This window comes from Euleptes europaea, chromosome 6 (assembly GCF_029931775.1).
Source record: "Euleptes europaea isolate rEulEur1 chromosome 6, rEulEur1.hap1, whole genome shotgun sequence".
NCBI lineage: Eukaryota > Metazoa > Chordata > Lepidosauria > Squamata > Sphaerodactylidae > Euleptes > Euleptes europaea.
Window position 1 is genome coordinate 73,182,894 of NC_079317.1, and position 12,861 is coordinate 73,195,754.

The window sequence follows — 12,861 nt, forward strand, 5'->3', positions numbered from 1 at the left end:
TGAAGACCCTTGTTAAAAGTCCCAGTCCTGAAACTGGATGCTTTCCAATAGACATCAGGCACAACGGCATTGAATAGTAGATAGATATCAGGAATCTCCCTGCCTAAATGTCATTTAGTTCTGAAGCTTGAGTTGATCAAACTGAATGACATTGCTAGGTCTTACGTATCTCACACCAATACATGTCCTCATACCCACTCATTTAAATATGTTAATGCCCTTATCCATTAATATATTTGCCTGACAGCCCATTATTTCGAGTATGTGCTTATATATGGCCATTTATAATAAGCACATATAAAACTGTAACTTTTATTTGCCCAAACATTTGAAAACAGGAATCATTTTTTTCTGTACAATATGGCTTTGATATATCAATACTACTGGTTAAATGTGCCCAGGTCATATTCATTACGTTGAATTAGGTTGTGCAGCAATGTATCATTCTGCTTTAAATACTACGGTAGATGATTGATGCAGTGCTATTAATCAGAAGGCTTATGAATAACAGTTGAGGTTGGAATGAACAATTGGGAAACTGAACCCCTGTTACCATGTCAGGGAGAAATGTGCCTGTGTGTGGTCTTTTATGCATGGCTGTTTCCCTTGCTGTCAGCCCTCCAACAACTTCAAGTCTTCGTGCTGATTATGCATGCCATTTCCGACTGTCAGAGGTTGCCTCACTCGCCCCCTGCATTTCCCCACATTTTGCCTGAGTTTTCAGAGACCTGTTTTATTTCAAATTTGAAAATGCAGGCATAACACGGGGAAACACAGGGGGAGAGCGAGGCGACATCAAGTTTATGCCTCTGACAGGGGGCATTCTCAGGTTGAAACAGCTTTCTAAACCCCCTAAATGCAGTCACCCCCTGTTCCACCCACAATCACAATGGCACAGGCACCAACACCTTTGTTCCACTGATGGGTGGCCTCTGTGGGGCTGTGACAGCACCCGAGAGAGGTAGAGTGGTGCTGGGGCCTGCGCCAGCATAACTGAGCCTTACTTTGGCACATCTCTGGGATATACTGGCATAATGCTCAGTCCACTCCCTGAGTGCTTTCAGAACCCCCCTTTTAGGATTACTGTCAGGTCCCAGGGCCAGAGGCTGAGGAGCGTGGTCAAGAGTATTCCAGGTTCAAAGCCAACGGTCAGAAGCAGGTAAACACAGTGCAAGAGAATCATCAAAATCCAGTCCAAGACACACAAAGGTTTTCAAGCTAGTAACTCACAGTTGGCACAGAGTGAAAACATAAGTTGTTCCCACATCTGCCTGGCTGCTAACGTTTGTTTAAATAAGCCTAAGAGGACCCAGATGTTGCTGGTTCCTCTGACTCAGCAGTCCTTGCCAGAGAGAGCTCATCATCCTCATCGCTGTCAGCTGCCAGGGTTCTCAGTAGTGCTTGTAATCTGGTGCTTCTCCTATGCTGGAGGAGGAGGGGTCTGCACCTTTGGTGTTGCTGGGCCCAGGTGAGTCCTCTGCCCTTAGTGGTTGTAGGCCCAGGGCACAGTCATCTGCTTGTGCCTGCTCTGCCTCCTCCCTGTCACTGGCAGCAGTTTCCAGATCTTCTACTCCCAAGGAATCTTCAGCAGACTGATCCCTGGCAGAAGCTTCAGCAGGCTGACCCATGACAATGACACTATGGGCGAAATCGCATGGTCGCTTTAGCCTCCTTTATTCCCTGTTTCAGCCAGGATTCAGCCAGGATATAACGCATGCATTTCGCCGAACATGCTTTCGATCCTGGCTAAATCTTGGCTGAAACAGGGATTAAAGGAGGCCAAAGCGACCATGCGTTTTCGCCCTATAAGTAACTTTAGACTGTAAACAGCATTGGTAACCCTTGTCCAGTTACTTTAGCAAACATTTATGACATGTAGCGAACACTATGTGTAACAGTGTGTAATTCTGGGTAAAGAGAATCTGGCTAAATTAGATGTTCCTGTGTGCTCATTTTTCAGACTTTTGCACTCATCTTGGGAACTGAGGTATATAAAAGCTCGCAAATTTTTATGAGCTATCCTGAATTCCTGTAAAATTCAACGATTTTCTGTTTATAGCTCAAAGGGGATGGAGAACACTTTGATAAAGTATGAAACAGATAAGTTATGTTCACAGACACTAAAATAAAAACACAGTTTAAACATTCCCCCTATTATACTTGTGTTCCCATTAAAAATGTTTCCTTATTTGCCTGATTGGGTGCTTATCAAATTCAGCAGGTGCATTCTGATATTCCTGTGGGAAGAATAATGAGATGAACCTGCTAACTACACTATGAAGCAAACCATTTAGACAGGAAGTCAGTAGCTGGCTGCTTAGATTGGCGAGTCAACCCCCTTTGCCAAGAAATGAGGGTTGCTTACATTCAAATGTTGTTGGTGCTAAACATGTCATCAATCCAAAGCAGATACTTTTGGAAGGTTCCTTGCAAATAAGGGAACCAAGTAAGGAATACAGTTTTAACTTATGCCCTTTTTTTATTTGTCTAGATCTAAAATTTCTCTTTCTGATCAGGTATTCCCTGGGCCAGATCTGGGTTGCCTTCCTGGTGGTGAAGTCGACAAGTGACGTTCCCATCCATTGCATCCAGCAGCTCTAGCAGCTGAGGCAGGTGCTCTCCCAAGAGGTGAGAGCAGGTCAAGATGAGGGGCTGCAGGAAGTGGCAAAGGCAAGTAGGCCCACCACAGTAGAGAGAATACAGACAGTGCAAGTACCTCAGCTGAGTCCTCTTCTGGTGAGGAGCCAGAGGCTGTTTCTGGAGCAGATTACTGAAGCACAGCCGTCCACATGCCAGTCCTGGCAGCTTGGGTGTTTAGGTGAAGGGCTGCTCACCACCGGGGGGGGGGAGGCCTTCAGGCTGTTTGGGCTCCACAGCAGGCTTTGAGGAGCTCTCTTGTCTCCACTTTGGAGGATGATGAGAACTCCCTGGGCATCCACCTCACCCATAATGTTGTGTGTGTGTGTGTGGGGGGGGGGGTTTCATGGCAAGAGACTAACAGAGGTGGTTTGCCAGTCCTCTGCACAGCAACCCTGGTATTCCTTGGTGGTCTCCCATCCAGACCAGGGCTGACCCGGCTTAGTTTCTGAGAACTGATGAGATCAGGCTAGCCTGGGCCATCCAGGTCAGGGCACCCATAATGTTGGAGAGCAGATATTTAACAGATATCATGTTGACAGTTTTTCCCTCCTCAAATCTGAGGCAGAAATGTGTTGGAGCAGCTGTTCCTCAAGGAAGGACAGAAAAAATGGAAAAGAAGGAGGAGGCCAACTGCATGTTCAACCGGTGATTGATTGGGTACATGTTGTTCTTGGGTGGTTCAGTTTGCCTACCCCAAACATGGCTGGCACTTTACCACTGTATTGCACACTTGGGCCCTAGCGGGAGACTCTGCAGCTATTGAATCTGATGACACATTCTGTTGTTACCCCAGAAGTGTCGGTGACACTCTAGCAATCTCCCCCAAAACTCTATGGTTTCCATAGAGCTTTTGGAGGGGAATTGCGAAAGTGTCCCGCATGCACATGGCACTTCTGGGGTAAAGCTGGAAGTGACAGAATTGTGCCATGCGAGGGAAGCTGCCCCCCTTGGTCGCATGCATGAGGCTCCCATCGGAGGCCACGTAGGAACTAGGCAAGACCTAGCTCGCAGGTGGGTTTCTCGCCTGCCTCTTTTGTGATATCAGCTTGGGGCCAGATCCATTTTTGGGGAAAATAGGACCTGTGTGCCTATTTCCCTCATCTTTGGGGATACCTTTAAGGGATTATGTGGTGAGGGCTTGCAGGGGACATGCCCAGCTCGGGGGCTGTCAAGTCACCCTCTCTTTCAAGTGGCAGGGGAAACCATGCAATGGCCTGTACCCACGTGGAATACTGCATCCTGCCATTCTGCAGTATCTCCACCAGGCAAGCTGGTGGTGATCTGTACATTGGCCAGCAGGTAGATCGGCCAATGCCTGGATCCATTGCCCTATGCTGTGCCAAGGCTTTGTTCAGCTGTGACCAATAAAGTTGTGGCCAGGAAGGGAAGGTGATTGTAAGCCGGTTTGAGTCTCCCTTAAGTGGTAGAGAGGAGCCCCGTGGCGCAGAGTGGTAAGCTGCAGTACTGCAGTCCAAGCTCTGCTCACAACCTGAGTTCAATCCCAATGGAAGTTGGTTTCAGGTAGTTGGCTCAAGGTTGACTCAGCCTTCCATCCTTCCGAGGTGGGTAAAATGAGGACCCAGCTTGCTGGGGGTAAAGGGGAGATGACTGGGGAAGGCACTGGCAAACCACCTTGCAAACAAAGTCTGCCTCGTAAATGCCGGGATGTGACATCACCCCATGGGTCAGGAATGACACGGTGCTTGCACAGAGGACCTTTACCTTTGCTCTTTTAAGTGGTAGAGAAAGTCGGCATATAAAAACCAACTGTTCTTCACACACACAATAAAGTTACCTGTTAGTTAAGTGCCGTCCGTGCACTTCTCGTCATCATATTTGTACTATGCACACTCATATGCATGTTTACTCAAAGGTTCCCCCGAGATACCAAATAAGTGTGCATAGAATTGCAACCTCAATAAAATGCATTTTAATTGTTAAATTTATTAAATAATTTTAAAAGGGATGCTTCTGGGGCTATAACTGTGACAATACTTCTAAATTCTGCCAGTTCAGTTACAGCATTGCTGTGATGGATAAAGCAGCGCTTGATATTTTTTAGTTCTACGCAATGCAAGTCTTAAAGGTTCATGGAATTTGTGCAGTCAGAACTGGAGGATTTTACTGACTACCCAAAGGTTTTAAAAAATGACCCACCAAAGATTTTATTTGAAAGTAAATGGGAGTTTCACCATCTCACAAGAACCAAAGTTGAGGCTTCTATTGTGTCTCATGCTGTACAGAGTAATGAGTAATCCTTCACAGAGGATTTCTTTTTAAAAATATATATTTTACCCCACCAATAGTTTTATTTCTAAAAGCTCATGAGACAGAAGACGAGCACAACAAAGAAGTCCAATATCACTTCTACAGATGTCTTCCTTAGCTAAACCCAATTCATGCTGCTCACAACGTTCTGCAAAATGTTTAACAGATATTGTGTGGAACATCCGATTGCCTGGTGGCTAGGAACAATCCTGCCTCTCACTGGAAATGGAGCCTTTCCCAGCTTATAGTTGTAGAAGTCTCCATTTCAAATGGCAGAAAATCTGCCGGAGCTGAAGCCCTCCAGGCAAACAGGCATGTTCACAATAGCAGCAGATAATTCTGGGATGGGATACAATGAGAAATAGTTTCCCCCACTTTCTTCTAGAAATGATTGGTGTGCTGCCCTCAAAGTTTTATTCTTTAAAACTGATACCTCTTTGATAAATTTGCCCCCCAAGCTTATACAATTTTAGAAAAAGAGACAACTATAAACACACATTTATATTTATAGTTTCCCTTTAAAAATGATTCATTTTAAAAAAGGAGAAATTTATACACACACTATGTATTGAGATGTTTCTACACATAAACATGTATACACACACGTGTACACACATACATATCTCAAATACATAGACAGGGAAAATATACAGTGCTATTTTTTGTAGGGAAGAACATTAAATATATAGATCTATCGAATTATGCAAGAACACACATCCATTCAGCATATCAACTATTTCATTCCTGTTATACCATTTCAAAGGACATTGGTCCTAAAGACGTAATGCGGAAGATGTAATTTTGTAACTTCTTTTTAAAGCACTGATGGACTAATATCAGACAGACCAGCCCATTTATTAATACTATGCAAGCCTACTGATTATAGATGTGATTAGTACTGAGTATCTTTATGGCTGTGCTGTGCTCCAAGAAAAAATCAACCAAGAAGAAATTTGTAACAATGCAATCTTAAGCAAATTTATGCCCTTCTAAGCCCATTGGTTTCAGTGGATTTAGAAGGTTTTAACTCTGCTTAGGATTTCATTGTAGGTCATCTACATTTATGGCCATTACATTTATATTCTAACACTCAAAAGCAAGAATCTTTCATTTGTTCTTACACATTTTTATTCCCTATTGTATTTCCAATTTAAATAACCAGTACAGCACTTTTTGTGATAGTCTTTCACATTTTGGAAATTGTTTGGAAAAGACATTATGAGGATTTCTAGCTAACAAATCACCTCTTTTATGGCTGATTACCTAAGATTTGCAAATTGGTTTTTGTTTTTTTTTTGGCAAAAATCAAGCCTTTCAATTTTTTTAGTACTATTTTCCACATCAGAGAAAACCTGTTCACTGAGATGTGTATAATAACTATTGTAGGGAACATTTGGGGCACTTAGTGAGATGGATGATAGTTTTAATTACTTAAATACATAATTACCTGCCTATTAATCCCTACAATGATTGTGTTTGCTTTTCACCCATACCAGACACTTAACAAAATGAACACTGAAGCACTGCTTATTTGTTTTGTTCTACTGCTAATTGCATTTTTAAGAGGTAAATTTAAAGTAATTGGATACCTGGTGATATATGGACACTGCACCATGAGAGTTACTGGATCAAAGCAGACTATTCTGAAAGAGAACTGTCAGTCATGCTCATAAATGACCAAAAATGGCATTCAGCTAAGCAAAACTGATGTGTATTCTAAACTTAATGTGCCCTCTGGGGAAACAAAATCCTGCTAAGCATATAGGAAATCCTCGTTTTTGTACTGTTATGACTTAGCCACATAGAATGTTTTTTTGGTACTTTCATTTAGAACAAGTTCCGCACATAATATTGGTCAAAGTTGAATGAAATATTTTGGATGTATCACTAGTTTCTTGGCCAGCAAAATCCACTTTTTGGGACTCCTAACAATGTGCTTTCAGGAGAACATTATTCTCACGTACTAAGAGAAGAGGAAGGAGATTTAGATCACAGCTCCTGCATCTGTCTAGTAAATGTTCATGGCCACAAAGAGTTATGCTTGTCAGAGCATAAACATATAAATTTTACTAACCCATTTCAATATGTGTATGTCTATCTGTAGTGTTACAGACAGTCTCTCTACAAAGTTAGGAGTCACTCTCCCTGAAATTATACATTAAAAGTTTTAAAGCTAAACACAAACCTCCATATTTTATAGATCAATAAGGAAATAAAAGTTAATGAACTGTTGCAAAGGCTGAATACAGCAATGTATGGGCATTAAAAACAGAAAGCCAATATTCTGGGGATGGTTCTGCTCTGGAGTTAAGCTTCAGCAGGTACAACTGGATGAAGAAATGGCACTAATGACTGGACTATAAAGAACTATCTCCTTTAGAAGTTAGCTGTCTTCAGACTATAGACAATTTAATTCATGCCATTGCTCTACAATTTCATGAGATTTCTCAATGTCAGGAGTAGGAAGACAATGCAGCCCCTAGCCCTATCTTGGCAGACCCTTACTGGGAGTCCAGTGTCTCAGGGCCTCCCCAAACATTGACACCACCTCATGATCCAGCACAGCCCTCAAACCAGCAGGTTCTAGCATGGACCCACCCACTGCCAAAACCACCTGGGGTCTCTTGAAGGGCCCCAGGAGTTTACAAGGAAAGGGGCAATGTTTGAGGCTTGACCAAGCACAGGAGTTCACAGGTGGTGGCCCAAAGCCTCCCCTCTGCTGAGGGAATGCCAGGAGAACCTAGCTTCTGGACTGGGCGCTCTTTTGTTTGGGTGGCCTCACATCCTATAGTAAAGGAGCAATGGCTTTGTGGCTGCTTTGTGGAGAGGAGATTAATGCGACCAGCCTCATGTGTAGGAAAATGCCCTTTATAAGCCTGCAGTGACTAGAGCTGGTGTGGGATCAGCTCTTTGGCAACTCTGCTCTGGTGAGCCTACCAATTGCCTGACTTGCTGAGCTTTTAGGAGCCTTATTACTTGCCCCTGGGACACTGAGGGCAAAAATGCATGGTCACTTTAGCCTCCTTTATTCCCTGTTTCAGCCAGGATTCAGCCAGGATCTAACACATGCATTTCACCAATGTTCATTCGATCCTGGCCGGATACTGGCTGAAACAGGGAATAAAGGAGGTTAAAGTGACCATGCATTTTTGCCCTGACACATCTGCCCTGGTCAGAGGGATCATGACATTTACTTGGAGAAATACCACATCTCTAAGTTCTTGGTCTAATCTTTTTCTTCTCTGTCAGCCTGTCTCTCTGCTAATAGGACTGACACTGTCTTGCTATGAAGGCCTAATAGTGGTTTAGCCGTAGTTACAGTGGGTAGCCGTGTAGTTGTTGGAGTCAAAAAGGGCAAGAGTCCAGTAGCACCTTAAAGACTAACAAAAATATTTTCTGGTAGGGTATGAGCTTTCGTGAGCCACAGCTCACTTCTTCAGATACAGCTAGAATGTGAATCCATCGGTCTTTAAGTAGAGGAACAGTATGTAAATGTGAATAGCAGGCTTGATGGGATTAGGTGTGATATGCAGAAGAGTCTGTGATGTCCAGGGGAGAGATGGGTGTGGAGAAATCAGCATTGGTAATGGGCCAAGAATGCAAGGTCTTTATTCAGCCCAGGTAAATGCATTGACTTTAGTTTGAATATCAACTGTAATTCAGCAGTTTCTCTTTCCAATCTCCCTTTAAAATTCCTTTGTAAGAGAACTGCTACTCTTAAATCTGCAACAGAATGTCCTGGAAGGTTGAAATGTTCTCCCACTGGTTTTTGAATATTGTGGTTTTGCTTGTTCATGTCAGTTTATCCTTAATAAAGTCATACTCTGTTTACCTGAAAAGTTCCTTGGTATATTTCTGAATACATGCAGGATCTTACTGGGACCTTGGGAAAGCCACAGTGTCCCTAGGCCTGGCAGAACCAAACCTGCTCCTATAAAAGTAAATCAACTGATGCAGAAACATTAACTGAAATATAATCTTGCCTGACCTGTCGGATTATAGGGATACTGTATACAGCAAGAAACAAAAATGCTTAGATTAATGTGAATGCTAGATTTATTTATTTATTATTTTGCATAGCATTTCATCATTTGGCTGACCATGTGTACCGTTTTGAAAGGGACAGTCCCATTCTTATCATATTCCCCGGTCGTCCCGTCAGTTTAATTAAAATGTTGATTTTGTCCCGTTTTGCACCTCATTACTCTTCCAACGTTTGTTTCCTTCAGTTCTGACATTTCTCATGCTGCATGCAGGCATGGCTGGGTAAATTCTCATAGAAAAAGTGCTCCGATTGGGTTACGCTTATATGACATAACCCCTGTCCCATTTTTGCCATCCCAATGTCATCCCCCTGTCCCATTTTTGTCTCAAGGAAATATGGTCAGCACATTCATCATGGAAAACATACAGAACCTTGAGGAGATAAAAATAACTAAGGGATATTTGTGGCAAAATAGCAAGACAGGTATAATTTGAACTGCTTACCTTGGCAATAGACATATATATGCACAAAGTTGGATGAATGATGTTTCCCACCAAAATATATGGCATATTGTTTTGTTCCTACCCTTTACTGTTGCAGTTGTTTTCCATGAATGACACTGCACAGTGCTGACAAGGAAGTTGTAGAGATAAGAGAATCTATGCTCCTGTTTATTAACTGAAATGTCCAAAAATTTCAAGGAAATGTATCTTGCTTAATCACTACTTCAAAATGCCTAGTTACAATTCTGACTGTTATAAATATTTCCTTAAAAGGACAGGTTTCTGAAGAGAATGGATTTGTGATCAGAAAATAATAAAGCAATGCCTAAAGAGAGAGAGAGAGAGAGAGAAAGAGAAAGAAAAAGAAATCTAAAAGGCATAGCATTTTAAGAGGACACCAACCGTGTCTTTCTTTTATTGCATGGCCCTTACTCACATTGGCTTTTTACAGAAATCATAGATTTGGAAAGAAACATCTGACCTGACTCATATGGTGATTAGTGGGGTAATTACTTTTAATTCCTCGCTAATGATAATATTAAAAAAAATAAGAAAGGGTGGGTGGCGTAGAAAGCTTTAAACCTTTCAAGCATGGCTTTTGGAAAGCCCAATCTTTTATGAAGATATAGCTTATATTTCTGGTTACATTACATCCTGTTCACAGAGCATAAATCTTTCACGGGTAGTCTAGTCTATTCCTAATGAAAGTCTTAAACCTTAGAATAAGCACTCAGCTGAGGTGCTTTAGAAATAGTATCTCATTCCAACTGCATAGAAGGCTTGCTAAGTACCTCACTGTCCAAATGACTTAGGGAAATTAATGGCCCAAATTAAAATAAAAACCTCTTATATTCTTTTTGTCCCACAAAAATCAGGGCAAGTTAAATGTAGAAAATTGCCAGAAAGATTATATAAGCAATCAGCTGCTAAAACGCTTTCCTAAGTGAGACAATATATCAGCATTATGTGGAATTTATTGGAAACCACCATCACATCAGTTAAAGAGAGTTTACACTCTCTAGGACTTCAAGAACTTTGATTTTGTTATGGTATAATGTTTTTCATCCAAGAATAAGTGCTATAAGGCAACTGAATTATTTAGATGGAAGCACTGAAGCTCTCCCTGAGATGCAAAAAAACTGACCTAGATACTTATTACTACATGTTCAGAATATATTCAGATACAAAATTAGCTCAGGATGGAATAACTTGTGTAATTCTACGATAAGGTCCATTTTTTGAAATTCACTTAAGAACATAAGAAAGGCCATGCTGGATCAGACCAAAGTCCATCAAGTCTGTTCACACAGTGGCCAACCAGGTGCCTCTAGGAAGCCCACAAACAAGACGAATTCAGCAGCATTGTCCTGCCTGTGTTCCACAGCACCTAATATAATAGGCATTCTCCACTGATCCTGAAGAATAGATATGCATCATTACTAGCATCCATTTTTACTCATACTTGGGAACAACTTCTTTTTACATTTGCCAAATTAATTTGAATGTAGACTTGTAGTGTATATATGGACTGAGCATAGTGAAATGGCTTTAATTTCTCCTTACCCCTATATTCAATATGATTATCCTGGCAATGACAAAGATGGTAAGGGAATAACATATTAAGTCTCAGCTACTGATTTATGGGCTACTTGTGACCCAAGCAGGACTTATTTAGTTGGTTTGCTTATCAGCATTCTCATGCAAAGAGGACACACATTGCACAGAAAATGCATTAGTCCAACAGTGTAGTGAAAAAGTCCCAAAATGTTTCAGACACTCCAGCCCTGCTTCTGGAGAGCATGTGACACCATATGCATCTGCACAAAAAGTAAATTAAAATAAGTACTACTGCCATGCAGCGTGCTGTTTGGTGAATTTAAACAAGCAAGGCAACCAAAGCCAATTGAATTTACTCCCAAGTAAGTGGGCACAGTGGTGATTCAGAAAGATCCATTCATACCCAATAGCTGCAGTCCGAGTGAATATTAGTTGTGACTAAGTACTACTGAAAGCAATGTAACATGTTTGTGTGAATGACCCACTTAAGTCCCACAATTTTTTTAACAAAATGTTTATTTTTAAACAAATAAACAAAATATTTAACAAAATAACTGGATTGACTGAATGAGTTTTTGGGATCAACAAATGTTCTATGTTCTTTTCAGTCTTCTTTGTGTCCGAGTTACTGTGAGTGGCATAACAGTAACAATACTACTAGTAAGCATTAAATAGCATTTTAAATGTTTGAAGCATTTCACATACATTATCTATGTGTAATCCTGACATAAACTTGCAAGGTGTGTCTGTGTGCGTGTGCATGTGTGTGTATATAAAGTGATGTCAAATCGCCTCCGACTTATGGTGACCCTTTTTGGGGTTTTCATGGCAAGAGACTAACAGGGGTGGTTTGCCTGTGCCTTCCTCTGCATAGTAACCCTGATATTCCTTGGTGGTCTCCCATCCAAATACTAACCAGGGCCAACCCTGCTTAGTTTCTGAGATCTGACAAGATCAGGCTAACCTGGGCCAGATCAGCATAATTATTTCCATATTGCAGATGGGGGGGCTGATATTGATGGGCTTGCCTCAGGCGTCTCAGTGAGTTCAGGACCGATGCAGAATTTGAACTGGGGACCTCTTGATTCATGCTCATTACAGTGCAACATTCCACACTGTTTTTTTCTATCTCCAAACAGCCTGAGTGTGTTAAGTTGTGAAAAAAATAACTGTTTTGCTGCAGCTGATTCCTTCCTTGCCCCAACCCAGCTATGGTATCGGCCTCTTATGCAGAAGGAAGGAAGGATTCATTCACATTGAGATGAAGCTTACAAACAAGGTTTCTCTGTGTCCCTTAGGGCAGTGCTACTCAGGGTTTATTAATGGTTTCCAAATTATGTTCTTATGTCCAAGTCCAGACAAATTCACGCTTGCTCCTTTTTGCACTGCCTCACCTCACGGGAATGGTAGATTCTTCCTTCCTCCTGCACCCACAGAATCTTGCTTTTCAAACATATATACCAATAAAAACATTTCTCTCGGTTTTGTTGCAGTATTTCTGGCACACAATACCCACGCTGAAAACTAAAAGGCAAGGTAGCTTATGTGTGTTATGTGTGGGATAAATTTGACCATGTATGTTCTCACTCTCCCGCTACTTTAGGTCATTTAAATGATTCATCTTCCTGTGTCTTGTGAACTGCTACTGCTTTTAGTGCTCAATAAGTGCTTGATACTTTAATGACCAGGGCAATGACCCTGGATGATACAAGCCTTCTTTTCTTATGACTGAGAAGTGATCTTACTACACCAGCACGAAGGCAGCAGGAAGCTGCAATGGATAAGACACAAATGAGGCTTATTTACCAAGGCATGACCTGGCCCTGGCCCTATTGCATGAAGAGATACTGTTTGGGTAAATAGCTGGTAAAAATAGTAGTTAAGTCAAACTTGGAACAAAAATAAACA